Raw genomic sequence first — 12916 nt, 5'->3', positions numbered from 1 at the left:
TCACACAAACCATTCTCATTATACTAACAATGGCAGGACTTTTTCTGGACAGACCTCATATTTCTAAAATCTTAAAATTTGGGATAGCACTCAAAAGAATGGGCATTCGAAAATACATTCTATTAGCTAAACAATGTTTGGACACAAACATAAATGAAACAAGTATCTCTAAGAAATATTAATATGAATAAGCAAAAGCTATACATGATGTGGTATAAGAAGAGGTAGGTATTACAAGCTCCAAAGGCACAACCTCATTAATACACTCACACACATACACCTGGTCTTAGCACCACACAGAGACCTTCCTTATGCGGGGGAGGCTGCCCAAATTCACATTTTTTCCCACCAGCCTGGTCCTCACAGATACACTGCTCCCTTTTCAGTTCAAAGTTCAAGCAGAAAGAGCTTCTTTTCAACCAATGGGTAAAGGGTTCCTCCCATGGGCAGAGCTTCAAAATGGTACCAGAGCAAAGGTGCTGATTTTTGCAAAACAACAATGAGCCCTTGAGTTAGAGAAACAGACAGTTAATTACATCCTTGCAGTAACAGCCAATATTTTGTGGAACATATTAGAAACAAAATCTTATGTAGAAATCAGTTCACAAAGACATAGTTTTCAAAACTTGCATTTAGGCAAATTATAAGCCAAAAGTAAAATTTAATAATGAGGACACTAAAGCAAGAGGCAGGCATTCCAAACAGATGAGACTGCTTGAGTCAAGATTACCATGGAGCACCTAAGAGGCTCCAGACCAGACTGACCCAGAGATACCTCCCTTTAGCCTCATGGGTTAAGGGTTGTCCCTGGCTTCAGTGAGAAGGGACTCGAGGCTGATATGGAATTCAAGGTGTAGCTTTTATTAATTACATGTAGTTAATGTCTAAATTATGTGGACTTGTACTTCAGAGTATCTGTTCAATTGCTTTCATCAAATCCTTTTATTGTCTTCATAAAGTCCTAAGTTAAAAAAAATTAGTAAAATAGGGATGAGGGGCTAACAGTTTTACTATTTAAATTGTTATGGCTAGGCCCTGACTGGTATAGCTAAGTTGTTTGGGCATTATCCTGCAAGGTGAAAGGTTGCTGGTTTGATTCCCAGTCAGGGCACATGGCTGGGTTGCTTGTTCTGTCCCAGCCCTTGGTTTGGGTGCATACAAGAGGAACCGGATGGATGTTTCTTTCTTATATCAATGTTTTTCTCCCTCTCTTTCTCCTTCCTTCCAAGTCTCTAAAAATAAATAAAATCCTTACAAAAATAATTACAGTGAGTGTCCACCTACATAATTAAAAAAATTTTTTTAGTCTTAATCATAAACAAAGGAAGGGGAAAACCTTTAAGAAAATTTTAAAGAAATATCAAGGTTTAGGAGCCACTTGACTATTACAATGAAGTTATGTGCATCAGGGAAGATTTGAAGATTTGTTTGTTTATTCAATAAATATTAAGTTTATACTCTGTGTCAGGTACTATGTTAGTCAACGGGATACTCATGAAAAAAATACAGGTAAAACAAAATAGTGTCTTTTCAAGGAATAGTGTTGGGGCAACTGAACATGCACATACAAAAGGGTTGAATCTAGACCCAAACCTTACACCCTTCACAAAAAATAACTCAAATCATAGACCTAAATGTCAAATGCAAGACTATAAAACTCCTAGAAGATAACACTGGAGAAAACCTAGATGACCTTGGGCATGGCAGTGACTTTTCAGATATAGCACCAAAGCACAAAGCATGAAAGACATAAACTGGACATTATTAAATTGAAAACTTCTGCTTTGTGAAAGACAATAGCAAAAGAATAAAAGGGCAAGCTATAGCCTGTCAGAAAATATTTGCAAAGGACTGTTATCCAAAATATACAAAGAACTCTTTTTTTAAATGTTATGTATCTTTTTTTAAGATTTTATTTATTTATTTTTTAGAGAGAAAGAGAGGGAAAGAAACATCAGTGTGTGGTTGCCTCTTACGCACACCCCCCCCCACCACCAGGGGCCTGGTCCACAACCCAGGTATGTGCCTTGACCAGGAATCAAACCAGCGACCATTTGATTCACAGGCCAACACTCAATGACTGAGCCACACCAACCAGGGAAAAACTCTTAAAACTCAACAATAAGAAAGCAAATGACCCAATTTAAAAATTGGACTAAAGAACTTCAGACATCTCAATCAAAAACAGATACAGAAGGCAAATACACATAGAAAATGATGCTCCACATATGTCATCAGGGAAATGCAAAATAAAACAGCAATGAGATACAACTTCACACTTATCAGAATGGTCAAAATCTGAAACACCGACAACAGCAAGTGCTAGAGAAGATGTGGGACATCAAGAACCCTCATTCATTGCTGGGGGAATGCAAGATGGCACAACCACTTTGGAAGACAGTTTGGCAGTGTCTTATAAAACTAAATGTACTCTTACCACATGATCCAACAATTGAGCAATTTGGTATTTACCTAAAGAAGTTAAAAACATATGACCACACAAAGCCTGCATGTGGATGTTTATAGAAGCATTATTAGTAATAGCTAAAACTTAAAAGCAACCAAGATGTCCTTCAGTAGAATAAACAAGCTATGGTATATCCAGACAATGGAATTATTTTATACTAAAAGGAAATGAGCTGTCGATCATGAAAAAACATGCATATTAGATGCATTTTATTAAGCAAAAGAAACAAATCTGAAAAAGATCGCATACTATATTATTCCAACTTCATGACACTGTATATCAGAAAAGGTAAAACTATAGAGACAGTAAAAAGATCAGTGGTTACCAAGGATCATTATAGCCCAAACGGGGACAACAGTTTCTTAATCCATTAAAGACTGATTAGACAAGAAAACTGATGAACAGAGAGAGGTTGGGAGATGGCCCAGAGAAAAGTGCCTGTGACCTTGACAAGTGGTCCATAGTCATTTTACTTATGCAATTCACATAACAGGTGGCATTCCTAATGTGCTATGACCAGGTACATAGCCCAGGACTAATTGTAACAGGAAAGCCAAAGTAACAATAGCTTAAAAGGACCTCTCTATCTCCATCTTGATCTACTCAGTGGATCTCTATGTCTATTTCTGGAGTTCAGGGCTAGAATGAAACTCCATGTTCATCACCCACCCAGAGTCCATCTACCTTTCACTCTGCCATCCTGGATTGTGCTTCTACTCTAATGTCGCCTCATGATCCCAAATGGCTGCTGGAGATCCAAACATTGCAGGCAATAGGAAGAAGGAATCCAAAGTAAGACTCAAGGGTTCCTTCCCAGTTAAATCATTTCCCTTTGAGCAACTTTTCTGGAAGTCCCAGACACTGCTCTCCCTTTGATTTCATTCGCCAGAACTTAGTCATATGGCCACACTTAGCTGGAAGAAAGGCTGGGCGTATTGCCACCCCAAATAAAAGAGAAGTTTTGCCTGAAGGAGAGAGGAGATTGGGGGAAGTAGCTGGGTTAGTTTCTGCCAGGGGCATACATAATTCCCAGAGTGCTAACACTTACCCCACCTCTTCCTCTCCCCCTCAGGTAAGTACATGAACCTGAGGGGAACATTATTATAGGGCCAGCTTTGAATCTACTTTACTGGACTCTATAAATATAATAAACCATTTGCAAACTTTGGGGTTTATATACTCTTATCTGGACATACCTCAAAGCCCACTGTAATTTACCAAGGTGTAATGACATTAAGACTGAAAACACTACCTCTATAAATTAGATTGCTGTGTCTATAAACAGAAAGCATGGGCTGAGAAGACATGAAGGAAAAAGTGACAGGCTGCATTTTGCAGCCACATATCTTTTAGAAAAGAAGAGAAATGACGAGTAAAAATTATGTCGAGGCTTCTTCTAGGAATGTCAGCACTATGGTTGTGGTGTTTGTGGTGGGGAGACTTTAGCTAACTGCTCTGGGTTTTGGAGCCTCTCACCCAAGTGGAACAGCCCTAAGCGTGGTAGTTCAGTCGGTTATAGTAGTAGCCTCCAAGGGGCCACGCCTCCTGGAATTCATGCCTTTGGGTAGTCCCCTCCCTTGAAGCTGGGCTGCCCTCTGACCACTTTAACCAGAAGTGAGGCTGTGCCAGCGCCAGACTAGTTTTCAGAAGGACTGGCAGTTTCTATATTTGCTTCTTGATTATCCTGCTGCCGTGTAAGAAGTCTGGCTACTCTGCAGCAAAACCACGTGGAGAGAGGCAGTGGAGAGGCCACACAGACGAGCAGCAGCCCCGAGACTACATGGAGAGAGAGAGAGAGAGTCCAGGGTCCTGGCACCCAGCAAAGTCCAGACCTCAGCCTCTCTGGCAGCTGAATACAGATATGCTCTGACCATTGGCCAGCCTATACCAAACAATCGTGAGCAAACAAAATGGCTGTTGTCTCAAAACCACCATATTTTGGGGTTGTTTGTACCTAGCAACAAATAATCTAAACACCACCACTTCTCCAAACATGTCTATGGGCTAGGACCCTGGGTCATGTGGCTGCTTCAACAGCCCCCGCTGGCCTCTGCTACCACAGCCAAAGGAGCCAGTGGCCTCTGGATCACTTCCTAACCCACAGCCCCGAAATTCACCTTCTTCCAGAGCCCTCCTCCCAGCTCTGACAGGCCTACTGGAAAGGCTCCTGACAGGAGCACCCCTGGCCTTCCTCTTCATTCCATCTTCCAACGGGAATCTGTGCCATCCCTTCCCCGCCCCTGCAGGCCCACGGAGAAAGCCAGGCCAGCGTGTGTCTGTGCGCACACGCAGGGGGAGTCCTAGCTGTGAAAGGGTCAAGTCCTGTCCTGGAACTGAGGCCAGAAGAATGAGTTGCTGGCATCTTCACTTGGAATCTGGAACACATTTTCCCATAAAAGCAATTATTATAGATGATTTCAGTACTATTAGAACTATAGTTTGGTGACATTGCTGGTTAAACAGACATTTAGGGGCTACCCTGGGAACATAATTACCTTTTATAGCATGGTCTTAATGAGAAACAAGATCCAAACAACTGACTTAAGAATGAACTTTTGAAAGCAACCTGATTATAATTTAGAAACTCTCATCCTATACGGAGCACCAATTATATAGTAGATGCTGTGGGCTAAACAGAAGAAAAACAAGATTGTGGCCTCTTGCCAAGAAGTTATAGTTTGTTTGGGAGACCAAAACATACCAGGGACCACCGCAGGCAAGGTCTGTAAATATAAGTCAGTCCAAAATTGTGTAAGACTGACTGGTAGGCACCTGTGAGTGGCAGGAGCGAGCCAGTAAGCCATCTTTTCCACTGTGTATTTACCTCAGCTTCCAGACACCTGCTTTGAGAGGTCTTGGGGACTCACGCTGTTCACAGTTGCCTGCATGCTGCTCCCTGTTCACGGGAAAGGGCTGGGCAGGTATAGGAGGCGTCTGTGTTCACCTGGCTGTGTAGTAACAAGAGTAGGTGGGTTCTGGGGCCTAGAACTAACTATAGGAGGCTGGGGACAAACCAGGGTCATCATTGCCGGCCTTGTGGAGGCCCCCCAAGAGGCCCCACCACTGTGTTTCTCAACATGTTGTGTGGGAACACCTGGCTCAAAAACCACTGATTCTGGGGCTTCACCCCTCAGTTTGGGGTACGGCTTGGGAATCTGCATTGCTGACAGACTGCTGATTTCTCTGCTGGTGAAGGTTTGAAATCACTTCCCCAGAGATGGCAGAGCCCCAGTGAGATACTCAAGCACATTTTCCCCCCAAAGCTATCAGGGGCCCAGACACAGGCCTTAGCCCCTTCCACACTCCACTTTGGTAAACACACTGCCACCAGCCAAGTTTCTAGGAGAAAACAAGTGTGTTCAAAGAGCCTGGCGTGGAGCAGGGGCTTTCACTCACTCTCCCCACACTCTCTGGCTCTGTTGCCATTCCAGCCAGAGCACCGTGCATGCACTGCAAACACGTCTGAGGCATCTGGACTGAAACCCAGCATCTGCTGTAAGAAAAATGAGGCTTTCAAGCAGGGCCTCTTTGGAGCAGGACGCCAAGTGGGATGGGGCCTCCCAGGTAGTCTGCATCACGTGGAAATGTCCGAGCAAACTTCCCCAGGGCCAGAAAATGTGCTCTGAGCCAGACTCCAGTACTCAGGCAAAAAGAACATTGAGCAGCTTGCTTGGGTCCCTTGCTTCAGACTCCCGCCATCAGGACCACCAGCTCCCTCTGGGATGGTGGGCTCCTTACCACTGACACACAGTCACTCAAGTTCAAGCATCACGGCAGACTGGGCAGTGCACTGGTCTCATCACTCGGGGTGAAATACTTGAGAAATAGTTTTCAGAGTGAGGTGTCCCCGCCCACGTGGCAGGATAAATGTGCGGGAATAGTGTTGCTCTGGGCTCTCCCACCCCAGCCCACCTCCGCACCAGTCTGAGTGCCTGGGCGTCTTGTCTCTGTTGCTTGTGGGAAGGGATGCTGTCGCCTAAGCAAGGGGGACCAAGGCATCAAACTCTTGGCTGCTGTCCTTCAGAAGCTTAGGCCCAGGACATAAACACAAGATTTAGATAAATATGTAATTAGTTAGGACTATTTTCCATTCTCTCCAGCGCCACCCCTCACCCCTAGACTAGGGAGAAAGGTCATCCAGACCAAGGGGAAAAAGATGCCAATCCAGTGGTCACTGCTGGGGTCCCTTCACCACTGGTCAAGTCCCAGCCGAGTCTGAGGAATCTCAGGGGAGGTGGGACCTGGGCCTGGCCCAGTCCAGAGATAAGCAAAGGAAATAATGAAGGGCCTTGAGCTGCCCCACAATCTCCTCAGGCCCCCAAACACTGTGGGAGATCAGCCAAGTATTTCCAGGAGCAGGAAATGGCTAAGTAAACTGTTTGGATGGAAGCAACGTGTTTGGATGGATATAACATGTTTGGACGGGACAACAGAAAACGTCAGCCTGCAAAGATGACTCAGACTCACTTCTCCCCTCCCCCTATGCCTCAGTGCTATGTAACCACCTGGGACTCGGACATGATGCTGGGAGAGGGGGTCAGGAAACCTACATCAACTGAGATCTGGGTTTTTCCACTCAGTAGAAGAGGGGCTCAGCATGGAAATGAAGCTCGGGTAGGTTCAAAAAGATTGAAAAAACTCACCTTTCTGGCATATCTACATTTATGTTACATTTTTTACTGGGTTTAGAAAGTTTCTAAGCAGCACTAGGTCATGCTGAAAAGTATGAGGGCCAAAGTGCTGAGGTTGGACAGCCCCTGCAGTTCACAGCCCTCGCCTCTCCTTGAGGTTCTTAGAAGCGCCTGGAGAAGGAGCCCGCACAGTCCGCCCCAGACTCCCGGTAACTCAGCTGGTGCTGGCGGGCTGATCTGCTCCAGAACTGTGGGTGAGTGGAGTGCCTATTTTGCCATGTATAATGCGCACCCACGTTTTTGACCTAAACTTTCAGTGAAAAAGTCTTTTGTTTTAATTTTTTAATGTAATTATTGCTTTATTTATATTTGGGTATGTGTTTTTTTTATATTTAGCTTTTGTTTTTGAACATATTATGGTACAAGAAATTTTATGTAACCAATAATTACAAAACATGAGAACAGATATAAGATATTTCAGGTACTACCCATGGATAATGTGCATGCTTGTTTTCCCCCTCAAAAGTTTGGGCCAGAAATGCACATTATACATGGCAAAGTGCTGTAGCTCTTCTATACCCTCTCCCATCAGAAAGGGACTCACAGCGCCTTGCTAAGGTGAATATGGAAGGGCCTCACCCTGCACCAAGGATGTTTCGGTTACAGTCTAAAAAATGGCATAAAAGGCCTTTTAAACAGATATACATGCTATCAAGTGACTTACTGGAGCGTGATGTGGTAATCTCAGGATTCCATAGCTATTCACCAACCAAAGCCTGGGATTTCCTATTGAAATTCAAGGTTTTGATCATGATATTCACCTCGGCTCTAAGATTGAAATATGTACATCGTCAAAACACATTCCAACCACACATGAATGCTCTAAAAACTCGTCATGCATTTATCCAAAATATGGTTGGGTAATATTTTGATACAATGACTTTAAAGTTGTGTGTTATGTTTGCATTTTCCTTTTCTTTTGTTGTTTTATTTGTATCTTTTTCATTTTCACTGTCTACATGCTTTTTCTCTCATTTCCGTTCTCGTTTCCTCTTCTTTTCCCATGTTACATCTCCTCTCCACATGAATTCTATTCTTCCTTGCTTTCTTTTCCTTCTCTTAACTTTCCCCTATATTTTCAACATTTAAAAATATATTTATATTTTCTCCTTCCCTTTTTATCCATCCTTAATGCTATTGCTCTATAGTAACAGCAGTTAGCACCCACTGTGTCCTCGGCATATGACATGCTCTCTGCAAAACACTTGTATCAAGCACCATATTTTAAAAGAGGAAAATGAGACTCGGGGAAATGGAATAACTTGCCCAAAAGCACCTGGCTAGGAATGGGGAGGCCCAGACTCAGACGGAAGTGTCTGCTTCCAGAGCCCAGGCGGCCCCATCTGCATCTCCTCCGATCATGTCCCATTCCTGTGCCCCACCACCTTTTATTTCCTGACTTCCTCTAGCTGGGTTCCCCCTGCCTGTACCCCCACCTCCCTCTTCTCACCCACCCTTATGCCCCACAACACACATGCTTGAGATCTCCCCTCTACCAGTCTTTGCATCCCTCCTCAGTCATGGGCGTGGCTGAAAAAAATGACATATATGCCAGCTCTCTTGTTCTCCCACCTCATATCTGTCTGGGGAACATGCTCAAATGCCCCCTTTCAGGTCATTTTCTGGGCCAATGACCTTCCTTTCTTCCCATGCTCTAGCAATTCAAAGCCCATTTTTGTTTCCAATGGCCAGAAATTTTGCACAGTGGCCTTCTGATCTTTCTTTCCTGTGCTGTGTATGAGTGTGTGTGTGTGTGTGTGTGTGTGTGTGTGTGGTGTTTCAGAAACCTTCTTTGAAAGAAAATCATCACTTCGATTCTGCCTATGTCTATGAAAACTGAGTGACCTTCGTGGACCCTTTGTGCTACTTGGCAGCTGTGCTCTTTTCCCCTGGTCCTTTCGTTCTCTGAAATGAATACACTCCTCCTTTGCCAGCCTCACCCTCTGGTAATGACGTTGCTTCTTCAATGATTGTGCAGAGAAGCAAATGGAACAGAAGTTTCAAGAGCCTCACCAGCACATCCACCTACCACCTACGCCTGGCGCATGTAAGCCTCCTTCCTGCTCTGGTGGAGCAGACCCCTCCTCTGGGCACTTCATCCCATCTTTCCCGCCTACTCAGAGATGTTGCTCCTGCAAACTGCCTTTCTCTGCTGCATTCTCACCTTCCTCCTCTGCACAGAATCAGTTCCAGCATCATGCAAACATGCTGTTATAGCTCCCGTCTTTAAAAACAAGAGCAAAAAAAGCTCTTTCTTAACTCCACCTCCCCTCTCCAGATACTGCCAATTTTTCCCCTTACCATCGAGGCAAAACTCCTCCAAAGATTTAGTTTTATGGTCTTGAATTCCCCCTCTCCCCAGTAACATCACAGAGTCATCCAGTCAGGCTGTCCACATGTGACTCCACCAACACTTTGCCTGCTGACGACACCAATGGTGTCACGTTGTTTGATCCACTGGACAGTGTTCAGGAGCCTGTGAGGAGTCACTTGCTTTTGCATGTGACACTGGCTTGGTTTCCAACACACTGCACCCTCTGGTTCTGCTTCTCCATTCTGGCTGTTCCTTATCAGATTCCTCTTATCTTCTCAATTCCCAACTTGGTGGTTCTCAATGTTTAGCAGGCAAAAAAAAATCTCCTGGAAAGCTTGTCAAACCCCGCAGAGAGGGGCCCACGCCAAGAGTTTCTGGTCCAACAGGTGCAGGTGGACCCAAGCAGTTGCATGTCCAACAAGTTCCCAGGTGATGCTGCTGTTGATCGGTGGACCATATTTTGAGCAGCACTACCTAAATTTTTCTATCATTACTCACTTTAGTGATGATAGTATACGCTTTCAGTTTCAAATATTTCTACATGCTGAAAACTACCAAATTTACATCTCCAGGCAGTGCTCCTGCCCTGATTTCCAGAGTCGTATATCTAACTGCCTAATCTACCTCCTTGTTTGGATAGCTAAGGGCAACTCATTGTTAATATATTCAACCCTGAGACCCTGAGAGTCCCTCCCAAAGTCTGCCCCTTTGCGGTTTTCCCTGTCTCAATCAAGAGCAACTTCAAACTTCTGATTGCTCAGGTCAAAAACCTGGGAGTCATTCAGAATTCTTTTATTTTTATACCCCATTTCAACCCTTCACATAATCCTATTGACTTTATCATCAAAATATATCTAGAAATCAACCACTTCTCATCATCTCCAATGCTGCCACCTTGGTCCAAGCCAGCATTAAAATAAGCATTTCTTAACCGGTCTCTCACCTTCCACATTCTCTACGATGAATTCCTCTTATTTTATTTTTATTCTTGTACAAGTGTAATAGTTGTCCCAGTTTTCCCCAGTTGCTCTCACCTGCCCCACCCATCCCCAACTCTCACAGTCCATCCCCACCCTGTAGTCCATGTCCATGGGTCATTTGTACTTGCTGTTTAACTAGGCCCTTCCCTTCTCTTCTCCCTTATCCCTCTCTAAAATGCATTCTTAATAAAGCAGTTGGTGGCCCCAAGGCCTTTTACGGCATCATCCAACGGTGCTCCCAAGATGAGGGGAGGTACTTCCTGATGCCACCACAGCTAGAAACATTATGTCCTGGCTTTAGCTTTTGCTGCTACTCCATTTACATACACCACTTTGGTTGTGTGTTTTTTTTTTTTTCCCAAAAGAAAGTAAAGTGACCAATACATGAATAATGTACTAGGTATGTAGAAGTAACAAGCTTTATTGCACAAAGGCCAAATGACCATCAAAGCATAATTCCTAAGCCACTGTGGTTGGGCAATGAAACTTCTTCAGCATCATAGTGTTTGAACTTGGGCCTAGTAATCAAGACTGTGCACTCTGAAGACTGCTGGGGGGTTCAAGTCTCTGCTCTGCCATTACCTCAGGCATGTTATTCTCAACTAGTTTTCTCATCTGTTTGTGAGGTTGTGGGTCAGTTCATTTAAAGGACTTAGGTAGTGGCTGGCACATAACAGGTATTATTCAATTATGGTTGTGATGGTAAGCTATTGCTCAGCTCAGGATACTACAGGATGACTTCTACATTGTTTACAATCACTGTTCTGCAGACCAGAAATGTTTTGGCCTGCTTTAGTCATAAGGGATATTTGTAGTTGAACTTAATTATGAAAAATGTCAGCTCAACAGAGCGAGTTTACAGGGACTGAAAATTATTTTTAAGTGAGCTATTGAGTGGGGAAAGGAAAGGTCTTTCCTCCCATTTGATGCCCTTTCCAATGTATTTTCAAATGTTTCTTGATGTTTCACAGATTTTCTTCTCTGACAATTCCTTTTATGCCTCCCTGCTTTCTGGACGTGGCAGACCATCTTTCTGTCTGAGTGATGAGCTATCACTTTAAATTCTGGGCCAGACGTTCAAAAAGCCTTTGCAGACATGCTCAGCACAGTCACAACAGTGTGTATATACATCTGCATGCACACAAAGGGGAGATGGAGCTTCCAAAACACGCACCGCTGCCTAGATGACCCACATCTTCTCAGATGTGTTTAGGAAGTGTGTGAACTCACTTTTACAGGCTAATGGAAAGCCTGACTCCACCAAAGCCAGCCCTCAAAGCCTAGAGGCCTCATGGTACTTAGCTGGCACCTCACCTGGGTTCACCGCTTTCAGCAAAAGTTTGGTTGACAGGTACTGCCAAGATGGTTTGTATCCAGGCATATGTTTGTTTCATAATTTAGCTGTTCAGAGTCACTTCACCCAGTACTGTTGAATGAAGCTGCAGAAACGATCGAGAGGACACTGAAAAGGCTCTGCTCCATCCCAGGATGGCTAGACCTTCCTCTTATCACTGTTTAAAAAGAGTAAACTGAGGTTGAACTGAATTTAGCAGCTGACTGTGGAAAACTCATTGTTCTTTACCTAAAATCTACACAGCTTCATTGGCATCTCCAAATCGTACTAAAACAATTACAAGTATCCGACTGACTGGTTGTTGTGGGTCAGTCTGAGGCCACAGGCCCAGTGCTGGGATTGGTCAACAGCTCTCTGGGAAGCTGAGTCACCCTCCTAGGTCTGAGCATTCTTTTAATTATTGCTTTCTCAGACACCAATACATCCATATCCATAAACATGCCTGAAATATGTAATATATACTCTATTCCATACAGACCACCTAAATAATAGTAATAACAACAACAACAACATATTATTGGTTCTGTCTGCTTCAGGCATTACATTAGGGCTGGCTCACGGGCATGCCACCTGAAAGGGACCCATACGGGCTCCCTTGCTCTGAAGAGCCCTATTCTTGGGATTTAATAATCTGCATTTCTTTGAAATTCTTAATAATTTTACCTTTAAGTTTGCATTTTGTGAGGTCAAATGAACAAAGGAACTTGCACCAGGGTCTTAGAGACTCAGCTGAAATGTCTTTCTGCCTCCCACTGCCTCCCCGTCCCTGGGTTCTCAGCCACTTGCTGCCCTGTGCCCTGATGCCCAGGACAATGCTCAGTCTCTCCACCCGCCCCCCCTAACAACAAACACTGAAACCCTCAACCTCCAGGCACGAGGAGGTCAGGGGTCAAGCACACGTGCCCATGGTGCCTTGTGGTAGGGCATGGAGTGGCAATAATTGTCCCCACGCTGGGCAGACAGCCCCATGAGCATTCATGTGCTGGGGAGAGTTTCTTGCCCACTCCAGATGCAGGTACTGATGAGTCCCTTTGAAGAGGTTACCATCTGTCTGCCATGGGTTGGACAGAAGGCCCATGAGGAAGAGAGATAACTAGTTTGATTTTGCTG

At 44.3% G+C, this 12916-nt stretch overlaps 1 long non-coding RNA gene across 1 annotated transcript; it reads right to left on the bottom strand.

The window, feature by feature from the left end:
* Positions 1 to 840: 840 nt before the first annotated feature.
* LOC118499463 lies at positions 841 to 7306 on the bottom strand. Its single transcript, XR_004901947.1, has 3 exons — positions 6206 to 7306; positions 5292 to 5957; positions 841 to 961 (listed from the first exon to the last, which is right to left on the bottom strand). It is a non-coding gene; the product is annotated as an uncharacterized LOC118499463 (long non-coding RNA).
* Positions 7307 to 12916: the final 5610 nt, after the last annotated feature.

This window comes from Phyllostomus discolor, chromosome 3 (genome assembly GCF_004126475.2).
Source record: "Phyllostomus discolor isolate MPI-MPIP mPhyDis1 chromosome 3, mPhyDis1.pri.v3, whole genome shotgun sequence".
Lineage (NCBI taxonomy): Eukaryota > Metazoa > Chordata > Mammalia > Chiroptera > Phyllostomidae > Phyllostomus > Phyllostomus discolor.
This window is presented reverse-complemented; position numbering and strand designations above follow the sequence as displayed.